The sequence below is a fragment of the Cetorhinus maximus genome, chromosome 3, assembly GCF_964194155.1.
Source record: "Cetorhinus maximus chromosome 3, sCetMax3.hap1.1, whole genome shotgun sequence".
Taxonomy (NCBI): Eukaryota; Metazoa; Chordata; class Chondrichthyes; order Lamniformes; family Cetorhinidae; genus Cetorhinus; species Cetorhinus maximus.
Window position 1 is genome coordinate 135,320,661 of NC_135881.1, and position 27,567 is coordinate 135,348,227.

Genomic DNA, 27,567 nt, shown 5'->3' on the forward strand with positions numbered 1-27,567 from the left:
AGAACAAGCATGAAGCTGCAAGATGGGTGCTGCACTAGCTTTATTCAAAGGGACAGGTGCATATTAATTGCAGGTAATATATGTTTTTGAACTTTTTCTATTGCAAAGTGTCTTGATGTACTGTTGAATGTTTTCGAAGGCGTTTTGATGAATTCCTGGATTTGCCAGAGAGTATTGCTACAACCTCATGAGGAGGGTGGTGCAAGAGGAGTAGATGATCTGTCTACACAAAGGCTGCAAAATGGAGCATTAGTGGCAGTGTCTCTGGGTTTGTAGGATGACAGGGATTTGGAGCAGGGACTGCAGATAAGGCAAACTCTGCATCATGCCCTCTGCCAAGTTGGAGCCAGATCCCTCCATGCCCTTTGACAGTGACAGGAAGCTGTCTGGCAGGTTACCAGCACCTCGCTATCCAGCATGCTGCCCCACTGATGTCCTCAGCTGATCCCTCTGCAGTGGTACTGGTCTTCCACCTCATCCATGTGCCAGATCTGTGCCATTAAAATTCTGTGATTCTGTAAAATTCTGTGATGAACTATCCTTTACCTCTGCCCTGGTTGCAGGTCACTTAGCATTTGCTGACCCCCAACTCCATACTGGCCTCCAAGGTACAAGCAGTGGCAGTATCTGAGCTGGTGGCCTGTGCGACAGGGCCTCTTCATTAGTGCTGTGCTGTTGCTCTCATTCCTCCTCTAGGAGCTTCTGTGGCTGTTTTCAGTTGTCTAAAAGCAGGAATTCAGAAGGGGAAAGTTGGTATGAGGGAAGTGGGGAATGATGGGTCAATGGTCACAACATTTGTAGCCTTCTTATCATGCCAGATAGGCAGATGAGAGTAAGCTGGGAGTTGAGAAAGTGCATAAGACACAAACATACCATCAACCTCAATGAATTGAACAACGTCAGATGCCGCAGACCCCTATGCAAATGATCCCATGGTTCTGAGAACCATGTCCACCGTAGGGCTAAGGGCTCCAGGCATCCTTTTCCTCCATCAGTTCCACTCTGCTCTCTTCTATTGTGTGCCACCTTGTCCTTGAAGAGAGAAGGTAATATGCCTGCGGTTGTGTTTGGGTGATGTGCCTGCCATAGCTGAATAGCTGGAAGAATGTGGAGTCAGTGAGAGGTGGGCAAGAATCTGGCAGCCTTGGTATATATATGAGGATAGAATGGAGTATCTGGATGTAAAATGTGAGTTCTAAGTGTCAGGGAATGTTGCTGGGTAAATGATGGGCATGTGGTGCATTGAGAAGTGTGAGGTTGGTGGTGTGGCGCGTAGCAGATGTCATGTGAAGACGCATTCACTGACCTTGCCCACCATATGAGGTCATGAGACCTCCTGTGGCACTGCTGGCAGGTCATTGGGTTCAGATTCCAGGAGTTCCCTGATCACTTTCTTCCTCTCTCTTCTGAGGGTAGCTCCCTGGCTTCCTGCAAAAACATGCATCTCTCTTCCTGCCCACTTGCTCCATGAATGCTTCAGCACCACGGCCTTCATTCTGAAACACTCTGTCTGTCCTGGTGTCCAACTCGCAATAATTTACCCTGCAGCAATATTTTTGTACAGTGTCCCTTTAAGGTACTGTCTGCTTTGAAGAGAACAGGCTGGCTGTACCACGTGATCAGCAGCACACTCTAGGGTCCACTGCTGTGCACAGAGGCTTCAGACAGCTTGGTGCATAGGGAAGCAGCACTGGAACCACTTGGGCCATGTGCCAAAATCATGTAGATGTGGTAGGTATATGAAAATTTTGTGGTCCTTAGTTCAATTTGCACAGCCCCAGCCAGGTCATAAATCGTGACCCTCTTGCCCAAAAGTAGGGCAATCCATTTTTACCCCTATTACTTTACCACAAATAAACTATTTGCTCAATATCACCAAAATTCCCACATGTATACAATAGAGATGTGAGATTGTGTTATAGACAGGTTAGAAGTGGTAGAATGGCCCCCCTCTTTCTCCACTCCTCAGTTGTCCGCAGCAGGTGTTATTTTTTAAGAATTTGCTTGCCAATTCAATGCATATTTAACTGCCAAGTGCTGTAATTGTTAAAGACACACATAGACAGGTTTTCTTGTAAATTTTTAAAACAAAACAGAAATAGCATTAATTGTACTTACCACCCAATGTAAATAAAATAATAAAAATGTTCCAATCCTCACTCATACATACATTCAAGAGTTCACATGTACACACGCACGCACATATTACAAAATGGAAGGGTAGGTTCAATTGTTTAAGAGTCCAAAAAAGGTCAGTTGTATACGGATGCTGTAGATTGATGACTTAAGATTGATGGTCTTTCTGGATTCTGCATTGAGATGATTTAAAGATATTGACAGATGATTTCTATCTTTTCTTCCAGAGTCAGCAGCTGCTGTCTGGTCAAACAATAGGCAGGGCACCAGGGCCAGGAGTGAAATCATTGGCCCTGGTGCTTTGGCTGTTTCTGTGTACCTTGTCCCCACACCCTCCATTTAACCCTCCCCCTCACATCTTTCAGGTGCCCCTACTTGGAAACCATTGTCATGGTAGAATTGAACTGTTTTATATAGGTTTATCAAAGCTTCTTAGCTTTTGTACTCTTTGTCTTTATTGATGAACCCATCGAAAGCTAAGATTTCAGTATAATACACTTTACAACCATGGCTTTGTCAGACAATTACACACAACTTGGTCATTCATATTATGCAACCAGCTCCACTTCTTTGAGCCTAGCCCATGTAATATCCAGGCAGCAACATCCAAAAGACTTGAACCTCGCAAGCACCTCATACAACAATCCCATGTACAAACGAGACTATCTTGAACCAACAGTGACATATTCTATGATAAAAACAAAAAGCTAAAAGCTACTGCGGATGCTGGAAATCCAAAACAAAATAAAAACAGAATTACCTGGAAAAACTCAGCAAGTCTGGCAGCATCGGCGGAGAAGAAATCAGTCAACGTTTCGAGCCCTCATGGCCCTTCAGCAGAACTGAAATATTCTATTGGTTTTACTTGCAAGTTTAAAAACGGCAAAACCTTCCAGTAAATTAACACCAACCAATTCAGTTGCAATACTGTGCTTTTTCTATTCACACAAGTGGGCTTTGTTAACAGAAGAATTACATTTTGCATTGAGTGATAAATATTTGTAAATTTAAATTGAAACTAACCAGACTTACAAATGCCCAGCACGGAGCATGTAATAGGAGAGCGAATTACTGCAGATGCTGGAAATCTGAAATATAAACAGAAAATGCTGGAAACACTCAGGCTAGACAGCATCTGTGATCAACACAGTAGAGTCTACAATCGGTACTAGTTCTGACAAAGGGTCACTGACCACTGTTTCTCTCTGCATAGATGGTGCCAGATGTGCTGAGCATTTCCAATATTTCTCGTTTCTATTGGAACAAAAGCAACCTCTTTTGTCACCCTCCAAAAAAGCAATCAGATTCTCGTGAGCCTCTCGTTCCCCTTTAACAAGAAACCCAGCTGTTGAAGTGTGATTTGGCACTACATTAAACATGAATTTTTTTTTTTAAATGGTGGCGCACACGCCAAGCTGGCCTCGACAAAAATGAAAGTGGGGATTGGAAACAGGTTGCCTTTCAGCCTCGTTTTCTTTCTGGGGTGTGTATGTTCAGGTGCGTGTGCGTGTGCGTGTGCGTGCGCATGCGTGTGTGTCCAGCTCACTCCCAGTTTCAAGCTTCACACACTCTAGTACTCACATATTCTCACACACTTTTTTTCTGGCCTGTCAGTTAATCATGATCTTTCCTTGACTCCTTGATACCATTAAAGTGTTTTCTGAATTGAACAGCAAACTGATTTCCTCTTGACCTTTTTACTGGTGTGGATTGGGAGCAATGGGAGAGGAGGGGAACGCATTCTCATGCTGAAGACTACCACCTACCTCACCAATGATGTCTACCTCCATAAACCTTGCCTTTCTGGTCTTCTGAGAGAAAAGTTGGAAATTTTCCAATCAGCATGGCTGCATTACTAGTTATCTGTCTGAAGTAGTGTACCCATATTTTCTAAACTGAATCTGGGGGGACACAGCCTGAAACTCACTCACACCATCCAAAGCCATGGAACGCACTCTGGGACATCCACATGCTTCAGCTCCAATTGCCTGTGTTAATCTCTTTAGCATTTACCAGCGGCCTCATTACTCAGATATTGTGGCTCCATGGCCAGTTGATCTGGACCACTCAGGGATTCAGTGAATGGGTTTGAGGATTGAGGAGATCCGGTGGGGTGGGAGGGTGAGCAGGGCATGCGCACTGTTGGGAGGGATGCAGGCAATGGGGTCGGGAAGGGCCCGGCCCAGCGCCACACACCACCAAGTGGGAGGAGGTCAGGAACAGGTTTCTGGGGATAGAGGTGAACACTAAGCACTTTGCTTTGCCTTATCTTGTGCTCTACTGAAGTCTGATGTAAAGAAAATTTCATCAGCACAGTCTCAAATGAGTCTCCACATGAGGTAAGAAAGGAGGGACTGGAGAAACTGGTGCATCCTACTCAGCCAATGATTGCTGTCGTTCAGAGGAATAGCAATCATTGGCCAAGTAGCCTGTCAATTGGGATGCTCAGTGTCCAAAGCAGCCAATCCAGTGTATAGAGCATACCGTTTGACAGGCTACTTGGCCAATGCGACCGGAAAGGGGTTAGTTTATTCATCACATGATCTTCCCTCACAAACTGACCCAAGTTACCCAAACATAGCCATTGCAACCTGATTATTTAAAATAATTAGATTATGGCCAGTGGAGTTCTCTTCTCAGCTGGGGTCCATTGTCCAATGTGATTGCATCTAGTGGCTTGGCCCACACTCAGCTGAAAACACAGGTGATGTCGGATGTTTTATGAATGGTTCAAGAGATGGGTCATTCACACATACCTGAGTTGATTGTCTTTAGCCAGCCCGACTTCATTCTAATGGTTTTGGAATTTGTAGGGTACAGCTATTCAAATGTTTGGCCATTTTAGGAGCTGCTGTTATTTAAAGTTATTTAAAGTGCTGTTGTTCAGACTTTTAACTTATCCAGTGGTTTCAGCCCTCTCAATAACTAAAATCATTTTCGATATAAAACCTGGGTTTTATAATACAATGAAATACTTATTAAGACTCAGATAAACAAGCATTTAACTGGTCTTCTTTGAACGTCATGGAAAAACTATATATTCACTTTGGCACGTGGAAGTACGTTCATATTTTGATAATTGTAGCCTGTAAGAATCGTGGGAAATCCCTTACTTGGGGTTGTCTTGCTAATTAACAAAAAATAATTTGAATGGTATGACTGATTGATTATAAATTATAGCCTTGACTAGTTGTGATATGATGATGGTTATACTGATCTAAATTTTAATCCTGCTTGTGATACGTCCTGAGTAAAAGCAGCTGAGACATGACTTGATGTTGAACTGTGGCTTCGGCCTTCATAGACTATGGCCAGGGTTTTCCATGCCCACCGGCGTCGGGCATATTTAGTGCCGTGAGTGGATAATTTGGCGAGAAGGCCAAAAATCAGTTTCACAACATCTTGAAACCAGTTTGCGACCATCCGCTCTGCCCACCAATGGTGGGCCACGTTCCCACCATCAGACGTCAGGAACCGCATAGTAATACATCAGCATATCATTATAAGGCTAGCCCGCCAGACTCATCGCCCCACCCCTCTGCTGAATTGTCTGCCCACTGCCAACGTGTTTCACAACAGCATATATAAGGAGTACGCTTGGCGGGCTGCACTTCACTCGGCACTTCAAGGCTTGTTTGCCTACTTTGCTTTGGCCAGCATTCGCAATCATCAGCGCCAGCCTTCACAGACAGCACCACATCACTTTTAGGGGCGCTCAAGGGTCGGTCTCTACCTACCAGATCGGCCATATGCGGGTGGCTTTTCAACAGCTGCAGGGCAAGGTCTTGCTTGGGGAAGGGGGAGAAGTGGCCTCAGGCAAGGGAAGAGGCTGCAGGACGAGAGGCAGTCTCCAGAGGAGATGGGGCAAGATGGACATGTGAGGGTATGTGTGTGAGAATGGGTGGTGATGTCCCTTGAGCTGGCCGTGAATGAGATGCCAGTGAATGTGTGATGGGCTTGAGTGTGCGAGTTTAGAGTGATGAGATGGTTGCCTTACCCTGGCTGTATGGATGAGGTCATTCATCCTCTATCTGTGTTGGATGGCCAATGTGCAACATTTACACTGATCACCACTGCCATCACCTACCAAGCCAGAGTGTGGCCAGGGCAAGGTAGAGGACATCACAGCGGGCCTCCACGGCGTCCAAAAAGCACTCGAGGACTGCAGCCTTCTTGCCTTTTGGGGCCATGTCTTCTTTGCTGCAGCCCTGGACTGGAAGCATTGAGCGTGGCTGTACTTTAAATGTAGTGCCTGGCAAGACGAAGTGGGGAGGTGACGATGTGGCAGGTGAATCGGAGCCCACCTGCCATCGAAACGGTGCATATCCCGGGAATGCATAATTAATACGGCAGGTTTGAGGTGGTACGGTGTGAAAAGTCGCCATTGTGACTGGCAGGTAAAACGTCGTTTTTCTGCCCGCTATTGCACTTAGTGCAAACTGGCAAGATTCTACCCTAGGTTTTTTTAAATCCGAAGGAGCCAAGTGGTGAAAAGGTAAATATTATGTGTTATTGTTGTCTTTTGATTCCCAGATGTTGTTAATAATCACAGTTTAGGTTTGTGAAAATGAGAAACTCTTTATGTTTAATTTTGCCATGTCTGGTTCAAAGAAAAAACAGATTGCACTAGTTATGTACACATCACTTCAGTCTCTAGTTCAGCTGTGAAATGTGGCCCCCGGAACACTTAAACATAACACATTAGTTCCTAGCTGTTTATAGATGTTTACAGATAACGCAACAATATATAACATCCCTTTTCTTTAAAATGTAATGCCTCTATCAATGCAACTGTTCAAGTCATTAACTTTTATAAACTAAAGATTATCAATCGACTTTTGGAGATAAACTGAACGCCTTCTTAGAGTATTTTATAGCATGTATTATTTTCTAAAATATTAATCGTGGTATTGTTTAGGTGGTAAGATATTGTGTCTCCATTTTGTAGATTTGGCATTCATTGCTCTTAGTGGTGAGTTGGTACGCTGCACAGGCGATGTTGTGCATGTTGCCCCTGGTGTTGCAGGAGTCGTGCTTGCTGTTGCTAATGTTGTGACATTTTCTGGACATGTCATTAACGTTGTCTCCCTGGATATTGATGTATCTGGTGTTGTTGCTGGTTTTTTCAGTTTTTCCAGCTCTGGTATAGGTCGAACATGGACTCTGTTTCTCCTCATTTGCTCACCGGATTGGGTCTCATTTATGAATGAGCTTGGAGTCTTGGCTTTAGCAACAACATTTGCTGGGCTCCAGGTTTTCATGATTGGATCCTGTGCACGGAGGGCTGCATTCTACATGTTCCTGCTGGGCATGTTTCCGGTGGGGAGGGGCATGTAAAATAGGGTGGGTGCCCACTCTACCACCTTTCCACCTACCCTCTGAGCTCACCCCCATAATATGGTGTGTATGTGGGCACCGAAATTGGCAACCCGCCCACCATATTTAAATAGGTAATCAAGGGTCAATTAGGCTTGTTACCAAGCCAATTGACCCTGATAATACACTGCCCACATCACAAAACATTTGGCGTGGGCATGTGGGTGGGAGTGGGCAGCTTGATCTTTAAAAGGGAACCTTTAAACTGCAGGAAGGTAGGGGGATTCGAACATCGGGGATCCCTTTGCGAATCGGGGGGTGGGGGGCTGGGGGGGGGGGTGCAACCCCCCTCCAAGATTAAACTCAATCTCCCACAGCCGCCTGCATCCTCCCTGACCAGCTGAAACCCTCCATGGCTAAGACCCCAGACTTAACGCTTCGGGGGGTCCTGGGCCTTCTCCATCTTCTTTTTACAGTTGCAGCAGCAGCCGCATTCTTGGTGCTGCTGGGACTGATGGAGCTGCCAGCCAATCCGATTGCCTAGCAGCTCCAGAGGGTGGGACTTCCTCCCCAGTGAGGGGCGGAAGTCCCACACTGGCCCTGTTAGGTCATTCACAAAGTATTATTGCTGCAAGACAGGCTGGCATGGGGCAGGTTAGCCCCACGTCAACTTAACTTCTGGGAAGGGTGTGGCAGGCAGGGGTTGGTGGGAACCACCCACCCGACAGTTTTATTCAGCCCGTATACTTTGTCCTTTCAACAGCTCAAATAGGGAATTAGCGTTTTTTCTTGAAGTGCTGTCCTATTTCCTGTGCTTCAGTTTTTGACTCACTTCCTCCTGGTCACTTGGAGAATGTCTTTTGCTTGTCAGAGCAGTCTTATATTTTCTTCCATTCAGCAACTCTAGGTGATTTCATGTCGTCCTTCAGAGGTGTGTATCTGAGTGACAATAAGGCAAGCTTTAGGTCTTCCTTTGTCTCTTGGCACTTTGCAAGGGTTCTTTTGACTGTCTGGACTTGTCTTCCTATAAACCCGTGTCCTCGAGGGTAATGTGGTGATGATGTTGAACCCATGCTGTCGGTAAATTGCTTAATTTCCTTGGATGTGGATTAAACTTTCAGGAATCCATTGTTCAACAAACACAACTCATACTGCGGAGATGATTGTTGAGGCTCTCAAGTCTTTCATCTTCAGTTTAAAAGGAAACTTTGAGTATTGGTCTGCGACAATGAGATAACATTCTTGATTGTGTGTGAATAAATTGGATCCCACAGTATGCCATGGTTTGGGTGGTACTTCAGTAGCTATAATTTCCTTTTTTCTGCTGCGTGTTTCTGTATATATATGAAACTTCTCACTTGCATACACGACTGCCAAAAGCTCTTTTTCTATATTGGCATACCTGATCTCAGCTGAGGTTAGAGCTTTGAATGCGAATGCTATTGGCCTTCCCTTTTGTACCAGGGCTGCTCCCAGTCCTTTAGTAGAAGTATCTACTTGGAGAGTGACAGATTTCTTTCTGTCATAATATGACAGACTTGTCTCCTGACATATTACCTTTTAAAGTTTGTTGAAACTCCTGTCATGTGACTCTGACCACTGGTACTGTCTCTTATCTCTTTGGGCTTCCATCCAGAGATAGCCATAATTCTTCCAGGGCTCGCTTGATACCATCGGGTGTGTACACCATTCCAAAGAACTGGCATTCTGTCACTTTCACAATGCATTTGTCTGTGTTTAATTTGATCCCAGCCTTCCTGGTTCTCTCCATGGCTTCATGTGGATGGTAGTCATGATCTTTCTCAACTTCACCGTATATCTGGACATCATCCATTATACTGACTGTTGCATCCCCTCTATGTCTCATCTACTTTCTGCTGGAACACATCCTGGTTTACTTAAAGGCCAAAAGGTAGACACAAGAATTTGCATTGTCCAAGGGGTGTGTTGAATGTTGTCAAAAGCAAAGATTCCACGTCCAGTTTCACATTCCAGTAGCCATTTCTGGCATTGAGCTTTCTAAAAACTTTTGCCCCAGCCAGTGCTGGTGTGATTTCTTCCAGTGTTGGAATGGGTTAATGATCCCTCTTAATGACTTGATTAAGATCTTTGGGATCCAGGCAAATACTTAGCCGTCATTTGGCATTTCTCTCACTGCAGTGGAATTTACCCAATCTGTAGGCTCTGTGGCTCTGGTGATCACCTTCTTTTCTTCTATTTCTTGGAGCTCTCGCTCAAGCTTTCCTTTTAGATCTATTGGTATTTTACGTGGGGGATAAATCACTGGTTTAATCGCTGGAACAATAGTGATGCAATACTCAAAGTCTTCAAAGCATCCAACCGTATCATCGAAATACTCCGGGTACATTTTCACCAGATCGTCTTTCATCTGATCGGACGGTGCTTTTCAATGGGTGTACTCTCTTCAACCCTCAGTGTCACCTCCTTCACCTCATAGTTTTCTGAGACAATTTGCAGCTCTTCACAATTGCTCAACCCCAGGGTAGCAGGACCATCTGTTTCAGTGATGTGAATGTACAGTTAATAACTTTTCTTTTGTGTGTCCCTCTGATTTGGGTTATTCTTTGCTGTCGAATCTCAATTCCCCTGTACGCCATTAGCATTATGTTGCTCAGTTTCAGAACACCTTTCTTTGGATAACCATTTTCTTCCAAATTTTCAGGAAAGATCTTCTGCTATAGTCTGAGTGGGATGATGTTATTGTGCACTCCGTTATCAATCTTCACCTTTCAGATCTATCGTTGCAGGCTCTCATCCTCTTCCTGATCTGAGTGGTGCTGTGAATTTCTTTCCTCTGGGAACTGTTGCATGTAGCCATTTCATCCAGCCATTTCCTGTCTCTATCGTAATTTCAGACTCAGTGTCATCTTCCAGGATGTTTTGGTTTCTTTTCATGTCCATATGTCCTATTGCTCGGGCTCTGGTGCCTCATCTACCACCTTCTCCTTTGGTTCTGCACATCTTCTCCCAATGATTGGTCTTTCCACAAGCTCTGCAGATTGATCCATATGGGGACATTCCCATCTGTCTGAGAAGTTAGATGGTCGTCCACAGCTCCTGCACGACCTTTACTCTGTTTGTTGTACCTTCTTTCATTGCTGTTGCGTTGCATCAACCCTAGTGCCTTTCTCTTGGCTCAACTGAAGGCTAGCCATTTGGGTAGTCAGTGTCTTCACCTGTCTGCTCATAGCTTCATGTGCTCTGGCAGTGTCTAAAGCCTGTGATATTGTGAACTTGTCATTCCCGATTAGCGCTTTCTGTACTTCAGGATGTGCAGAACTCCAAATTAGATGATCAATCAGCTTTTCACCTGTGTCCTTAAACTTACATTTTCTAGCTGCATTTTAAAATCTTGTTACAAAGTTATCAATTGGCTCGCCTAACTCCTAACTGAGGCCTTGAAATTCAAACCAGTAGATCCAATGGTTCAATTTTAGCTGGATCGGGTGCTGAAATGTTTTAAAAATTTGTCTAGGTCTTTGTTGTCCTCATCAGTAAGCTCCCAGCTGTTAAATTCAATCCTATATCTCCTGCCCACAGAAGGATATAGCTGACCCTCTCTTCATTGCTAGTGCCTTTTAGGAAACCACTGAATGTCAAGCTGAGCTTTTCTTTAAACTTTGCAAATGCCTCTATGACATCATCAGCTTCCCAGTTCATTGTGGACTGCAGCTGTGCTTCATTGCTGTGCCAGTCGACATTTCATTTCTTGCCTTCGCACAATTCACTAAGTTTATCTTCTGGCGCTAATGTGGGTCGATTTTCCAAATCAGTACCAAACAAATTTGAAATGCTTAGGTTTACTCACAGACACTTGCTGCCACCATGCTATGTGCTTTTATTGTCTTTTCGTTCCCAGGTGTTAATAATCACACTTTAGGTTTGTGAAGATCAGAAACTCTTTACGTTTAATTTTGCCATGCTGCCTGGTTCAAAGCAAAACCAGATTGAATTGGTTATGTACACATCACTTTGGTCTCTAGTGCAGCTGCGAAGTGTGGCCCCCTGAAACACTTAAACATAACACATTAGTTCCTAGCTAAGTAGTTCCTCTCTATTGATAGATATTTGCACATAATACAAGAACATATAACAGAAAACTTCAACGGAAATCCAGCAGAGTATGAAAACAGATATACTGCTATGTGAGAAATAAAAGATAAAGAATCTAGCAGAAACCCAGGCATAGATGTAGTTAGAGCAGAAACAAAATAACTGAGTCTCAAGGCTGCCATGTTTTACCTGCTTTAGTCAAGCTTGGCACGGGAATGTTTATAAGTTGATATGAGTACATGGGAAGTTGGCGATGCTAAGACTCTAACTTGACCTGTGGTGTGCAGATGGATACATGACATCTTTTGTAATTGGGCTGTTCAAACAATAGTGAGCTATTAATTGGGTTAAACGTGTTTAAATATGTTTTGCTGTGTAAAGAAAGTATAAGAAGGGATTCCCTGAGCAGAGAGAGTACAAGTATTTGGCCAGAGGATGTTTGGGACCATCGCAGAAGAGCAGGTTGGTGGAGGGATCACATGTGTATGTGTCACATGTAATGGTAATGCTGTTGTGCTTGGATGCTAGACATTAACATGTGTTAAGTCTTACTTATACTGAATAAAATATAACCACTGTCGCCAATCAGGGTTATCACATTGAATCAATTCAGAACTTGACACTCATTGACACGACACCCGAATTCCAACAACCCTTAAGTTACAGTAAATCTCAAAATCCCACGCTTGCTTTGCTTTCGTCATTTTCTATTGACGCAAGCATAGGAACTTGTATACCTTTGTGTTGCAATAGAAGTGATGCAATAGAAGAATAAAAACATGTGCAGACATAACACTTTATTACATGCCCCAGAAATGTCAAAAACTTTGCATGGAGTGAAGCACAATGTGCAGTTACTGTTATTAGGTGGTGAACTGGTAATCATTTTGTGCACAACAAAATCTCATTAACAGCAATAAGATAGTTGACCAGTTAATATGTTTTTCATGAAAAGAAAAATGGTGATCAGGACACAGAGAACTCCTCTTCTCATCTTGAATAAGCATCATGGGACCTTGAGTCGCTGACACAGACAGATGAACCTTGGTTTTTAACATTTGATCTGAAGGACAGCACCTCTGACACTGCAGCACTCTGTCAGGCTGCACCGCAGTGTCAGTCTGGCTTCAAGTCTTGAGATGAGGGTTTAGACCAAGTACTTGTGAATCAAAGATGAGAGTGCCACTTATTTAGCTAAGATATCATCTGCAATCTGCTATCTTTTCCTGGGATCAAATTCTTTACAACACTAATTTTCTTTCAAATATATAACCCCAAGAATTCGATAATTTGCAAATATCTAAAATAAACCACCAGCTGGGACTGAAATGGCTGCTTGCACATCTGAAAAAGAATGTACACTTGGAATACATCTTTAGGGAAGTTCAATTCTGTTCTCTCAAATCTCTTCTGTGCTGCAGCAACTACCATAGTTACATTTGTCAGCTATCACTCCCGGTTGCATTTGTAGTTCGTTATACCTGTTGTGTTATTCCATTTAATATTTCAAACCAAAGTCTACTTGTCCTCAACATGAAACATCCTAAAGATGTTGCTTCTCCCACCAAAAAATATTGGTGCATTTAAAATGGCCTATGCAGTCAAATGGAGGAAAACTATATTTCATATATAACACAAAGGTTATCTATTTAATCCTTCCCAAGTAACAGCTCATTTTATGCCATTTTGGTATTATCATTGTTATCTAACAAAAGTGCACATATCAGATTTATAATCAGATGTCATACTCAAAGAACTATCAATACACTTCAATGCCACATGAAGTTGTTAAAGTGATAAATTGAAGCTATGCAGTCATTTCTACAAGATGGGGTGACTGGATAAATCATTAGTGGGAAAGTCATGAGTGACTTATGTTCCACATCACCAGTAGAAGTAAAATCATACTCCACTACTGGACTTGTATTTATGACATTCATCTGGCGTTAGAAAATTTCTAGCTTGCAACTTTCAGAATTAGAAAGAATCTACTTATTTTCTGTTGAACTTGGAGCCATAACAAAATAATTATGCAGAGCTACATACATTGCAAAGGTCATTTTATAGCCCTGTAACAGTGCTGCTCCCAATGGCGTCCCTATGTCTATGGCAATATTTTAAGATAAATGAGGTGTGCTGTGTGAATGCAGTTTTCTGATCACTTGAGTTGTGTGGATTTTCCTTATCCATCAGAGAAGCTTCAGCAGCTAGAAATTAATTGTGGCTTTCAAACAACTGTCCATACAGAGGATTCAGCATGCACGATTACTTATCTGTTGCTCCAGTGCAATGGAATCTACCTTACAATATAAACAATTATGTGCCAATTGAGTCATTGATGTGGTTAAGTTTACAATTATAATGTAGGTGTTGGTGAGGCTCACTGGCAAGCATCTTGTAAAGAGAAACCACAACAATTGCAGACCCTGGTTTTATTAATTTAAGGAAGACTCGCATTTATATAGTAGCTTATTAAATCTTTAGGATAATTTGAAATGTTTCACATCCATTAAATTACTTTTGAAAAGCAGACATGGTTATTATGTAGACAAACACAGCAGTTAAAATGTACACAGCAAAGTTCTACAAACAGCAGATTTTTTTTGGTACCATAGGCCAGGATTTTTCCTATGGTGGGCTGGCTGGGCAGGAGCGGGTGGGAGCGGGCGTGGAGCCGATCACCGCCCATGATTGGCTCGGCGCCACCATTTTACACGGGTGGGCCAATTAAGGTCCACCCAGCATATACACGGCTGGTAGTGCTCAGCACTACCTGTGCAGGCAGGGGTAGGAGGGAGAGTCGCGCAGCACTCCCCCTGAGGCACGGAGCTGCCTCAGGGAGATTGAATGTATATTGAAACAATTAAATAAATGATGTAAAAATTTATTTAAACAAGCCCCCTCATGTGACACAGTCACATGAGTTGGGACATATTTGTAAAGGTGAGAAAATGTATTTATTTTATAAAAGCTTTAGGAAACTTCATCCCGCTTGTGGATGAGGTTTCCTGAAAAATGCGAAGGCCGCTTGGGCTTTTCGCCTGCCCGCCAGCCTTAAGGCATTACTAATGACAATAGTTTCTTTCTTAATGGCCTTAATAGGCCCTTAACATTTCAGCAGGCACGCTGCCGACTCCGGCATGCGCACGCCGAATGAAATATCGTGATGGCACGCGATGATGTCAGGGGTAGGCCCGACATCATCACACGTCATTTTACGCCTCGGCGTTTCGGGGCCCAACCCCCCCCCCAACCCCCCCATGCCGACTGGAAGATTCTGCCCGTGGAAATGTTTCTGTCCACATCAATAGACAGATGGAATCTGGGTTTAACATTTCATTTGAAGACAGTGGGTGGGGGGTGGATTTTAACATTTTGCCCCATCAGACTGGGGGCTCAATAGCATGCGGGAAACCAGTAAGACAGGGTTTCCGCACACAGTGTTACTCACAGGTTACCCATCTGAAATCTGCCTGCTTGACAGGTTTTACAACACTAATTTTCTATCTAATATATAATCCCAAGAATTCAATGATTTGCAAATATCTAAAATAAACCACCAGCTGGGGCTGAAATGGCTGCATTTCACATCTGAAAAAGAATACACAGCAGGAATACATCTTTAGGGAAATTCAATCCTGTTCTCTCCAAATCTCTTTTGTGCCGCAGCAACTACTATGGTTACATTTGTCAGCTATCACTCCCGACTGTATTTGTAGTTCGCTATACCTGTTGTGTTACCCCATTTAATGTGTCATACCAAGCGGGGTTGAGTGGGGAACCCTGGAGAAGAAATCACTGGATCTAGTAAACCTGAGCCCAACTTGTGGTAGGTGAGGGTGGCCGGGGGTGGGGGTGATGGGCGCGGTTCTGATCATGGGGTGGGTGATGTCCTAACGCAGGAGGTTGGTGAGGCAGGTACACAGATCCAGCAGTTAAGTGGAAAGGTGCTTACATCCTGGATCCAACAGTCCTCACCTCCCTGTAACAAGGCATCAGAAACCCGCCCATCCAGAAAGCAGGACAAGCAAGGTACAGATAGCCCTAGTGGGGGTGGGGTGGGGTGAAGGAATCGAAATAGGCTAAAAGGTAGAGATAAAACAATGGATGGAAATACATTTAAAAATAATGGAAAGAGGTGGGAATAGAAAAATCTATATAAATTATTAGGAAAAAAAATGGGGGCGCAGGGGTGGTTTCGGAAAGAGGGCGGGGATGGAGGAGAGAGTTCATGATCTAAAATTGTTGAACTCAATATTCAGTCCGGAAGGCTGTAAAGTGCCTAGTTGGAAGATGAGGTACTGTTCCTTCAGTTTGCGTTGAGCTTCACTGGAACAATGCAACAGACCAAGGACGGACATGTGGGCATGAGAGCAGGGTGGAGTGTTGAAATGGCAAGCAATTGTCCTGCTTTCTACCCTTAATTAGCACATTCCTCAGATAATATCATCACCTTCAACACCTCTTTGTCCTTTTGTCTATGACATCTTTTGGCTATCTCCATCTATCACTGGCCGTCTATCCAGCTCTACCCCACCCCCCCCCCCACCCCCTAAACCAGCTTATATTTCATTTCTTTTCTATTTTTACTTAGTTCTGTTGAAGAGTCATACAGACTCGAAACGTTAACTGTGTTCCTCTCCGCAGATGCTGTCAGACCTGCTGAGGTTTTCCAGGTATTTTTATTTTTGTTTTGGATTTCCAGCATCCGCAGTTTTTTGCTTTTATCATAGTGAGTCAGATAATGGGTATGTACTTGAATTGGAAGAAAGTGACTAATGGTGCTCCACAAAGAGCTGTGCTGAGACCTCAACTATTCACTATTATTAATGACTTAGATAACACAACAGAAAACCCAATATCCAATTTGCCAATGACACAGATTGGTAGTATAGTAATTGTGTAGATTTGGAGCATAAAATTATAAAGAAACATTGAAAAAGTAATTGGGCTAAACTGTGGCAAATGGATTTCAATGCAGGTAAGTGTGATTTCATCTATTTTGGATCAAAAAAGGATAGATCTAAGTATTACTTAAATGTTAAAAGGCTAGAAAGAGTGGAGGTCCAAAGAAATTTAGGTGTTCATGTACACATATGACTAAATTATAGTAGGTACAAAAAATAATTTAAAAAATAATGGAATGTTAATGTTAATCTTTATAACTACCAAACTAGATGCAAAGCAGAGGATGTTTTTCTAAAGCTATACAGTGCCCTGGTCAGACCACATCTGAAAATTTGGTGTACAGTTTTGGATACCACACATTAGAAAAGATACACTGGCATTGGAATGAGAGATTCACCTGAACGTTATCAGGGTTCCAAGGGTTAGAATATGAGGTACGTAAACTAGTATTGTATTACCTGGAATATAAAAGGGAAGGGTGATTTGACTGAGGCTTTTAGGATTTTGAAAGGAATTGATAGGGGTAGATAGTGAGAAACTTTTTCCGCTGGTGGGAAAGATTAGGATAAGCAAACATAAGCTTAAAATCAAAGCCTGGTTATTCATGAGGTGAGTTAGGAAACTCTTCTTCATGCAAAGTGTGGCAGAAGTGTAGCACACTCTCCCACAAAAGGCAGTAGGTGCTATCTCAATTAATAATTTTAAATCTGAGATCAATAGATTTTTGTTACCCAAGTGTATTAAAGGACTTGGAGTCAAGTGGGTGGTTAGAGTTAAGGTACAAGATCAAACTGAATGCTGGATCAGGTTCATGGGGCTGAATGGTCTACTCCTATTCCTGTGTTCCTACTTGAAGAATATTTGGTGTGTGTAATGTAGATCACTGAGTCATCTACAACCCCACCAGCACCTGCTGGGTACAAGTGGATTCCAATAGTACATAGTAATTGGCATATAACAGATTCACATGATTTGGTGCTTACTGTCCCTAAAGTAAGTACTTTGCTTGTGGCTAAGTAGCTCATTTTAATTCCATTGTTTGCTAGATATTTCAGCACTAATTTCTCTAATTAAGATTCAGCTAAACATGTGACAGAATGGGAGGTTTGCTCAAAAGTGAGAAATCAGTCTCTCTTCCAAATGCATGAAATAATGAATTACTTTGGTGTTGTTAGAGCTTAGGTGATCTGAAGTCAAATATTCCCACTGGACAAAAAAATGACAGATCTGGAGATAATAGAAAACATTGCCACCCCTGAAGTTACATTGTCATTCAACAAGCTGGTAGGATGTTAGGGACCCCTGGTGACTTTGGCTGGAATCTTCCATTCTGGAGTCTAAGCTCGGTGGCGGGCGTGGAAGTGGGAGTGATTTCCACTGGGAGGGTGAGATGATGACCTAGCATGATCTTGCGCTGATCAGCTCATTACATATGTATCTGCGAGAAGCTCAGCAAATCTCGCAGCAGGGATAAGCAGGAAATCACTGACCCCACCATTACCTCATGGGGTCAAAGGTCCTGGCACCATATTTAAAGGGCATCTGGGCAGCCATTTACTCACTGCAAGACAGGAGTATCAGTCTGGCTATCGTTCAAGATTCTGCCGTGACCAGGATCTCCCAGAGCTGACAAAGGCCAAGATTTTCCGTGCCCGCTGGCGTCGGGTGTGTTTCGTGGCATGACCGAACATTATGGCGTGATCAGTTTCCCGACGGCGTGAAACCAGTTGGCGATCATCTGCTCAGCTCGCCGATGGTGGGCCACATTCTCTTCCGTTGGACATCAGGAACTTTATTGTAATACATCAGCATATCATTATTAGGCCTGCCCGCCAGGATTGTCCCTCTCCGCTGGATTGTCCCCCCACATCGGCGCAAAAGCACACCGGTATAGAATACGTCTTGACAACTGTGACGTGCAGAAGCTGGGACTTACCTGTCAAGGCCTTGTCCACATTGTGGACTTCCAAGGAGCAGAAAATGCTGGAGCTTGACACCAAAGACACACTGGAGGAATGTCCATGGCATGCTGGGTTGATTCTCATGGCTCTGCTGCGAAGCAGCACATGGAAGTTGGACAGTCACCATTGATACCCACAATGGGTGATAGTTGAGGGGGTGGGAGAGGAAGGGCTAGTATCAGCTAGGAGCAGAAGAGGTGTCAGGGCAGTGGGTTTGGGAGGGGGGGAACGAAGGTGTCAGGATGGTCTGAGGTTGGGAGGGGGGAATGAAGGTGTCGGGGGGAGGTTAGGAGGGGGGTGAGGGAAAACAGAGGGAGGAGGTGTGACGGGGAGGAAGACCGCAACTGGGGAGGTAGGTGTAAGGGGGTGGTGGTGGAAGATGAAAGGGAAGGAGTGCAGAGAGAAGAGGGTGTCCAGGGGGAGGAAAGGGTGTGGAGTGGGGAGAGAATAAGGGTTGAGAAAGAAGTAAGAGTGGAGGAAGGAGTCAGGAAGGTGGTAGGAGTAAGGCTGGAGGAAGAAGTGAGGCTGGAGGAAGAGTTAAGATTGGAAGAAGGAGTCGGGGGGGAGGGACTAAGGCTGGCGGAAGAGGTAAGGATGGACAAAGGAGTCAGGAAGGGGGAGGGACTAAGCAGGGGGAATCAGGGTGTTTAGGGGGATTGGGACTGGAAGGAGTTCCGGGGGAAAGAGGTGCAAAAGGGGGAAGGGGTGCAAATGGGGGAAGGGGTATTGTAGTAAAGTGAGGTATCCTGTCCCTTTAAGAGAATGCAAGTACTGATCATGTAACAGCACTGACGAATCACTGTACAGCACAGGGAACTGGGAACTGTAAGTCTAGTTCTGGAGGTTTCTGAGTGAGCACGTATGATCTGGTGCTCTGCCCTATGTCTCAATAAACCATCACTGTTTATTCTTACATCAGTCTCTCCCCATTGACTGCAAGCATCAATTGAAGAGAACATAGGAAGGCATGCAGTTAGAGTTTGGTTGGCCAACAAACTCATTTACCCAAGACATAAAAGTGGCGATGAGGATAAAAACATTGCAAGACCCTGGAGTGAGAGTCCACAAGAAGGGTGAGCAAAACAATGGAAAGAGCATTTGTACTTACTTTGTAAAATAGGTGACAGCCGGCAATCAGAGCAGAAAGCGGTGCTGCAGTTTGAAATTTTTTTTAAAATCCCTGCAGAATCATGATTGGGGGATCCTGCCAAAACTCGCAAAGAGCACGAAACTCAGCACAGAAAAGCCGACAGCTACAGAGACAGAGTTAAATAAAAAGGTCACTGCTCTTGAAGCGGCAATACATTTAAAAGGGTAAATACATGAAAAATGGCTATGGAGAAAAAATGATAAGGGACCCCAGGGAGAGCGCGACTCCATGGTAAGCCAAACATCTAAATTTGTCATGACCTGGAAAGTCTATCGGAAGTGCAGTCCCCTTGCAATCATTCACGATGCTGAAGTCCGGGTGTGTCACTCCATTCAACCCCATTTCAGATGACTGGTTTCAGTATGTCAAATGCCTAGCATTTTTTTTTACCGCTAACAACATTGTGGGGGAGGAGAAGAAGAGGGCAATTCTTTTGTCCTCATGCGGGAGCAAAACATACGGGCTGATACACAGCCTTACATCACCTGGCACCCCAGACTTGAATACTTTTGACATGTTAATAAAAATTGTGTAGAGCCACCTGAGACCAAAGCCTTCAGTTACTATTCAGCGCTTCAAGCTCAATTCAAGGAACAGGCTTCCGGAGGAGACAATAGCTGACTGTGGTCATTTTAAAGGCATTAACTGAGCATTGCGAATTTGGAACATCCATTAGTGACACGTTGAGAGACCAGCTGATATGCGGGATTGGAGATGTTACTATCCAAAGGCGTTTGCTAGCCGAACCTAGTCTAGACTTAAATAAGGCATTAAAATCAGCTACCACGATGGCAAGTGCTGTTAGAAATTCCAAAGTTATAAAAGATACTCAAAATGGCGCCGTCCATCTGGTTGAGTGGGACAATCTGGCAACAAAAGGCGCGAAAACTTCGGACTCCACGGAAAGGCGGGAAAAGTGCTCTACCTCCAGACCATTGAAAAACAATGATACTGCAATGCAAACCCACAAAATGAATGAGAGAAATACATCCAGGCCTCCAGTGAGCAAATGAGAACTCAAACCAGTCGATTGCTTTTTCTGCCACCGCTTTGGCCACATAAGGTGTCACTGCAGAGAAAGGCTAAAACAACACTATAAAGGCAGAAGGAAAGACTGTGAAATATGCCTCATGGAAGAGCCAGAAGAAATAGAACCAGACATCCATTCATTATATAACCTCAAAGTGGATAGAACCGAGCCAATCCAAGTCGTAATTACAGTTAACGAACAACCCATTAAGATGTAAGTTGATGCAGGTGCGTCAATGTCCGTCATTGGAGAGCATACATTTAGATATCTGAGTAAAGGAACCCATCCTTTGTAGTTAAAGTTTCGGACACAAAGCTGAGGACATACATGGGCAAAGAAATAAATGTGAAAGGGGTATGTCAGCTCAAGGTGCAGTCTGAAGAACAGTGTGCAAAATTACCCCTATTTGTAATGTCAGGCGGGGAACCGAGTCTTCTTGGAAGGAACTGGTTGGGAGAGGTGAATCTTGAAGCCCCACTAAGTTCCCAATTTGAAACCAGAAGTGTTGCTGCAAGAAAAAATAAGTATGCAAAGACCCAATAGAAGAAGCCTGTAGAAGTGTTACACCGGGACAGAGTTCAAGATGAAGTCAGCATCCTTCGAAAGGAAATGGGAAATCTATTAAAGGACTTCCGTGCACCACAAAATTCAATCAGCCCCCAATTTGTGCCACGAGAAAGCTATGAAAAAGAAAAGGAAGAGTTAAACCTGTCTCTGGCCGAGTTAAGGAACAAGTTAGCTGGAAAGGGGCAACAATATGCGATTCTCCAGGAAACTATTAATGAGAATAGGAAAGAATTGGAAGAGCTGAAGCAGAAGCTGCGTAAAAGCCCTGAAGTTTTAAAGCTAGAAGGCCCTGAATTCTCAGTAGAGCTGTCAGAAAAACCAACTACTGAGCTCACTCACGTTCAGCTCACGCCTGAGACTAGTCCAGCCAACAGTGAAATTAAAGAGAAGGCAGAAATATGGGTCAGTGCTACCAATAAAAGGACACACAGGGAGAAAAAGAGAAATTATTGTAAGTCCTTGGAAAAAAAAAACGAAAAGAATATATATTTTTTCTTTTCCTCTTTCTCCTCACACATCATGTAGCTCATCGCTGTATTGCTTGGTGTTTGTTGCCCCTTATCTGTTTCAGCTTGGAGGGGCAGCAGGAGTGAATGTGACTGCACCCAGAAGGTGGTGAAATCATCCACTGAGGGACTTTTTAAAAAAATTCACTCGTGGGATGTGGGCTTCGCTGGCTGGGCCAGCATTTATTGCCCATCCCTAGTTGCCCTTGAAAAGGTGGTGGTGAGCTGCCTTCTTGAACCCCTGCAGTCCATGTGGTGAGGTACACCCACAGTGCTGTTAGCAAGGGAGTTCCAGGATTTTGACCCAGTGACAGTGAAGGAAAGGCAATATATTTCCAAGTCAGGGTGGTGAATGACTTAGAGGGGAACTTCCAGGTGGTGGTGTTCCCATCCAGCTGCTGCCCTTGCCCTTCCAGATAGTGGTGGTCGTGGGTTTGGAAGGTTCTGTCTTAGGAGCCTTGGTGAATTCCTGCAATGCATCTTGTTGATGGTACACACTGCTGCTACTGTGCATCGGTGGTGGAGGAAATGAATGCTCATGGGTGTGGTGCCAATCAAGCGGTCTGCTTTGTCCTGGACGATGTCAAGCTTCTTGAGTGTTGTGGGAGCTGCACTCATCCAGGCAAGTGGAGAGTATTCCATCACAATCCTGACTTGTGCCTTGTAGATGGTGGACAGGCTTTGGGGAGTCAGGAGGCAAGTTACTCGCCACATGATTCCTAGCCTCTGACCTGCTCTTGTAGCCATAGTATTTATATGGCTAGTTCTGTTCAGTTTCTGGTCAATGGTAAGCCCCCAGGATGTTGATAGTGGGGGATTCAGTGATGGTAATGCCATTGAATGTCAATGGGTGATGGTTGGATTCTCTCTCATTGGAGATGGTGATTGCCTAGCACTTGTGTGGCATGAATGTTACTTGCCGCTTGTCAGCCCAAGCCTGGATATGTCCATGCATTTGGGCATGGACTGCTTCAGTATCTGAGGAGTCACAAATGGTGCTAAACATTGTGCAATCATCAGCAAACATCCCCACTTCTGACCTTATGATGGAAGGAAGGTCATTGATGAAGCAGCTGAACATTGTTGGGCCAAGGACACTGCCCTGAGGAACTCCTGCAGTGATGTCCTGGAGTTGACTGACCAACAACCATAACCATTTTCCTTGTGCTAGGTATGACTCCAACCAGTGGAGAGTTTTCCCCCTGATTTCCATTGACTCCAGTTTTGCTGGGGCTCCTTGATGCCACACTCTGTCAAATGCAGCCTTGATGTCAAGGGCAGTCACTCTCACCTCACCTCGGGAGTTCAGCTCTTTTGTGCATGTTTGAACTAAGGCTGTAATGAGGTCAGGAGCTGAGTGGCCCTGGCAGAACTCAAAATGGGCGCCAGCGAGTAGGTTTTTGCTGAGCAAGTGCCGCTTGATGACCCCTTCCATTACTTTACTGATGATCGGGAGTAGGTTGATGGGGTGGTAATTGGCTGGGTTCGATTTGTCCTGCTTTTACAGTACATACCTGGGCAATTTTCCACATAGCCGGGTAGATGCCAGTGTTGTAGCTGTACTGGAACAGCTTGGCTAGGGGCATGGCTAGTCTGGAGCAGAAGCTTTCTGCCGGAATGTTGTCAGGGCCCATAGCCTTTGCAGTATCCAGTGCCTCTAGCCATTTCTTGATAAGCGTGGAGTGAATTGAATTGGCTGAAGACTGGCATTTGTGATGCTGGGGACCTCTGGAGGAGGCCGAGATGGATCATCCACTCGGCACTTCTGGCTGAAGATTGTTGCAAATGCTTCAGCCTTATCTTTTGCACTGATATGCTGGGTTCCTCCATCATTGAGTATGGAGATATTTGTGGAGCCTGCTCCTCCAATAAGTTGTTTAATTGTCCACCACCATTCACGACTGGATGCGACAGGACTGCAGAGCTTAGATCTGATCCGTTGGTTGTGGGGTCACTTAGCCCTGTCTATTACTTGCTGCTTACCTGTTTAGCACGTAAGTAGTCCTGTGTTACAACTTCACCAGGCTGACACCTCATTTTGAGGTATGCCTGGTTTTGCTCCTGGCATGCCTCCCGGCGATATTCATTGAACCAGAGTTGATCCCTGGTTTGATGGTAATGGTAGAGTGGGTGATATGCCGGGCCATGAGGTTACAGCTTGTGTTCGAGTACAATTCTGCTGCTGCTGATGGCCCACAGCGCCTCATGGATGCCCAGTCTTGAGTTGATAGATTTGTTCGAATTCTATTCCAAGATGGGCAACTGCCCCTGAAAAGAAACACCAGCCAAGGTTGTTGGGCTATGACACTCAACCTGTCAAAGAAAGCCTCCTGAGAGACTTGACCTTTAAATAGTTATTGTGTAAATAGTTAATGTGTTTTAAGCTTGTTTGCTGTACTTTTAAGTAAAGGGGGCGGGATATGGTAAAATGAGGTACCCTGTCCCTTTAAGAGAGTGCAAGTACTGATCATGTGACAGCACTGATGAATCACTGTACAGCGTGGGCAACTGGGAACTGTAAGTCCAATTCTGGAGGTTTATGAGTAAGCATGTATGATCTGGTGCTCTGCCCGAGGTCTCAATAAACCATCAATGTTTATTCTTACATCAGTGTCTCCCCATTATTGATTGCAAGCAGCAACTGAAGAGAAGATAGGAAAGTGTGCAGTTAGAGTTCAGTTGGCCAATGAACTCATTTACCTAAGACACAAAAGGTATGAAGAGGGAAAGAGGTTCTGGTGGGGAAGGACTTCCAGGGGAGAAGGAGTTCCAGGGACGAAGGGTTGCAGAGGGGGGAAGGGTGGCAGAGGAGGGAAGGGTTGCGGAAGGGGCATGTGCAGGTGAATGTGCATGGGAGGTGTCAGATAGGCCCATGTCTGCCTCCTGGAGTGCAACCTGACGAAGGAATGGTGAGAATAACCGAGGGCAGAGTGAGGCGTTAGGGTGGGAGGGTGAGGGTTCAACAATTGCGATAGAAAGGACAGTGCTGCGAGTCGGAGTGGAGCAGACCTGCTGAAGACAGCCGGGAGCTGAGGAGCACCTATACATTTAGACCAGGAATTGCAGAGCGGCCTACCTTGCTGTGAGTCGAAGTGGACCTGCAGGAGTCAGCCAGGAGCTGAGGAGCACCTATAAATACAGACCGGGGATTGTAGAGCAGCCTATCATGCTGAGAGACGGAGCGGAGTGGAGCTGACTCGTTGGAGAAAGCCGGGAGCTAAGGAGCATCTATAAATACAGACCGGGGATTGCAGAGTGGCCTACCATGCTGAGAGACAGAGCGGAGTGGAGCTGACCTGTTGGAGAAAGTCGGGAGCTGTGGAACGTACTGTTTCACAGTTTCAGCTGCTGTGGGGCTGCAGTCTGGGAAAAAGGAGAAAACAAATCAACTGTGACATCACAGGAAGCTAGAAGTTGATTGGCCGGTAAGTGTTCAGTCTAAGGGACAGTGTGTGAGAAACCAGCTGAGAACAGGCTAATTCAGGTAGATCTATAATTTAAAAAAATGAAAACTTTAAAATAATAACCCAAAATTTTAAAACATTAAAATTAAAATAAAACAATAAAGATTTAAAAAAGCAATAAAAATAAAGTAATTTAAACAAACATCTAAAACACATACATTGTAGTTAAGAAGCATATAACCTTTAGTTGTCAGTGGTACTAACATTCAATAAACACAGTAAATTGTAACATACATAGGAAGAAAGTAATTAAAGTAAATGAACTAAATAACAGAAGTTAGAATGGCGGGACAGGTGTTATGTTGCAGCTGTGAGATGTAAGAGCTTTTGGACTCCAAGGTGATCCATGGCAAACATGTCTTGCAGGAAGTGTAAACAGCTTGAGGAATACCAGATCAGGGTTATTGATCTGGAGGCCAAAATGCAAACACTATGCAACATAAGGGAGGGGGAGAAATACCTGGATATTTTATTCCAGAAGACAATCACACCTCTTAGAAGAGGGTCACCTGTTTGATCAACAGTGAGGGTCAAGATGATGTGACTATCAGTGAGGCAGGTAATGGAACCGAGCAGACAGTAGTGGAGGAGCCTCAGACTTTGCAATTGTCAAACAGGCCTGAGGTGCTCACAACCTGTGTGAATGAAAACGAAGTCTACAAGGTGGATGAGCAGGCTAGCCATGTCACTGTAGTACAGGAAGCCATTCAAGCCGGGGGAGCAAAAAGAAATGTAGTGGTAATAGGGAACAGTATAGTGAGGGGGATAGATACTCTTTTCTGCAGCAAAGAGCGAGAGTTCAGACGGCCATGTTGCCTACCCGGTGCCAGGGTTCGGGACATCTGCTCAGGGCTGAAGAGGAACTTGCAGTGGGAGGAGGAGGATCCAGTTGCCGTGGTCCAAGTAGGTACCAATGATATAGGTAGAACCAGGAAAGAGACTCTGCAAAGTCAGTATGAGGAGCTAGGTACCAAATTAATAAGCAAAATTTCAAAGGTAATAATCTCTGAATTGTTACCTGAGCCATGTGCAAATTGGCAGAGGGCAAATAAGATTAGAGAGACGAATGTGTGGCTCAAAGTCTGGTGTGGGAGAAGTGGGTTTCAGTTTGTGGGACACTGGCATCAGTACTGGGGCAAGTGGGGGCTGTACCGTTGGGACGGTTTACACTGGGATGAATGTCCTCGCAAATCGCATAACTGGGGAAGTAGAGAGGACTTTAAACTAGAGGGGTGAGGGATCAAGCTTGGGTAGATGTAGTAATTCAAGGAGTAGAGTCAAGACAGAAGAGCAAAATAGTAACATGAGAAATGAGGGTCAGAGAATGGCAGGAAGGAACAGAGAGAAAAAAACCTAAGAACAACAGTCAAGACTAGATGTTACAAAGGTAACAAAAATACAAAACTAAATGCATGTAGCACTCATAACAAAGTAAATAAATTGATGGCCCACATTGAAATAAATAAATATTATCTGATAGCCATTACGGAGACGTGGCTGCAGGACAACAAAGATTGGGTCCTTAGTATTGTGGGGTACATGACATTCAAGGAGAACAGGAAGCTAGATAAAGGTGGAGGGGTAGCACTGTTAATCAAAGAGGGCATTGGTGCGATAGAGGAGACCTTGGTTCAGGAGATTAGGATGCAGAATCAGTTTGGGTGGAGATGAGGAATAGTAGGGGAACAAAGTCATTAGTGGGAGTGGTCTACAGGCCCCCTAACAGTAGTCACAGTGTAGGACAAAGCATTCAAAAGAAAATATTGTGTGCTTGTGGTAAAGGGACTGCAATAATCATGGGTGATTTTAATCTACACATAAACTGGAAAAACCAGATTGGCAGTAGTAGTCTGGATGAGGAGTTCTTAGAATGCTTTTGAGATAGTTTCTTAGAGCAGCATGTTCTGGAACCAACCAGAGAGCAGGTTATATTAGACTTGGTACTGTGTAACGTGACAGGATTAATTAATGACTTCAGAGTAAAGGCACCGCAAGGTAGCAGCAACCACAATATGATTGAATTTTACATCCAGGTTGAAAAGGAAGAAAAGTGGGTCTAAGCATAGTATCTTAAACTTAAATAAGGGCAGCTTTGTGTGGATGAAAGCTGAGCAAGCTGAAGTGAACTGGCAAATGAGGCTAGAGGGTGGAACAATAGAGAAGCAATGGCAGACATTTAAAGGGGTATTTCAGATATTCAGAATAAGCACATTCCTACTATAAAGAAAACTCCGAAGGGGAGGACCCACCATCTGTGGTTAACTAAAGCAGTTAAGGAAAGCATCAAACTTAAGGAAAAAACATACAACTCCGCAAAGATGAGTGGCAGGACAGATGATTGGACAGAATATAAAGAACAGCAGAGAATGGCTAAAAGGTTAATCAGGAGAAAGAAATTGGAGTATGACAGGAAGCTAGTTAAAAATGTAAAAATGGATAACAAGAGTTTCTATAG

At 44.2% G+C, this 27,567-nt stretch overlaps 1 long non-coding RNA gene across 3 annotated transcripts in view; it reads right to left on the reverse strand.

The window, feature by feature from the left end:
- The window catches only part of LOC144678925 (uncharacterized), a 64,348-nt gene extending 39,343 nt beyond the window's left edge, over window positions 1-25,005 (reverse strand). For 2 of the 3 annotated variants that reach the window (XR_013576216.1, XR_013576217.1), the window contains exons 1-3: window positions 24,978-25,005; window positions 24,725-24,876; window positions 18,371-18,486 (exon numbers count right to left, since the gene is read on the reverse strand). This is a non-coding gene — a long non-coding RNA (uncharacterized LOC144678925). Of the gene's footprint in view, window positions 1-35; window positions 723-18,370; window positions 18,487-24,724; window positions 24,877-24,977 lie in introns of those variants that run through there. The other variant, XR_013576218.1, reaches the window with a different exon arrangement.
- Window positions 25,006-27,567: the final 2,562 nt, after the last annotated feature.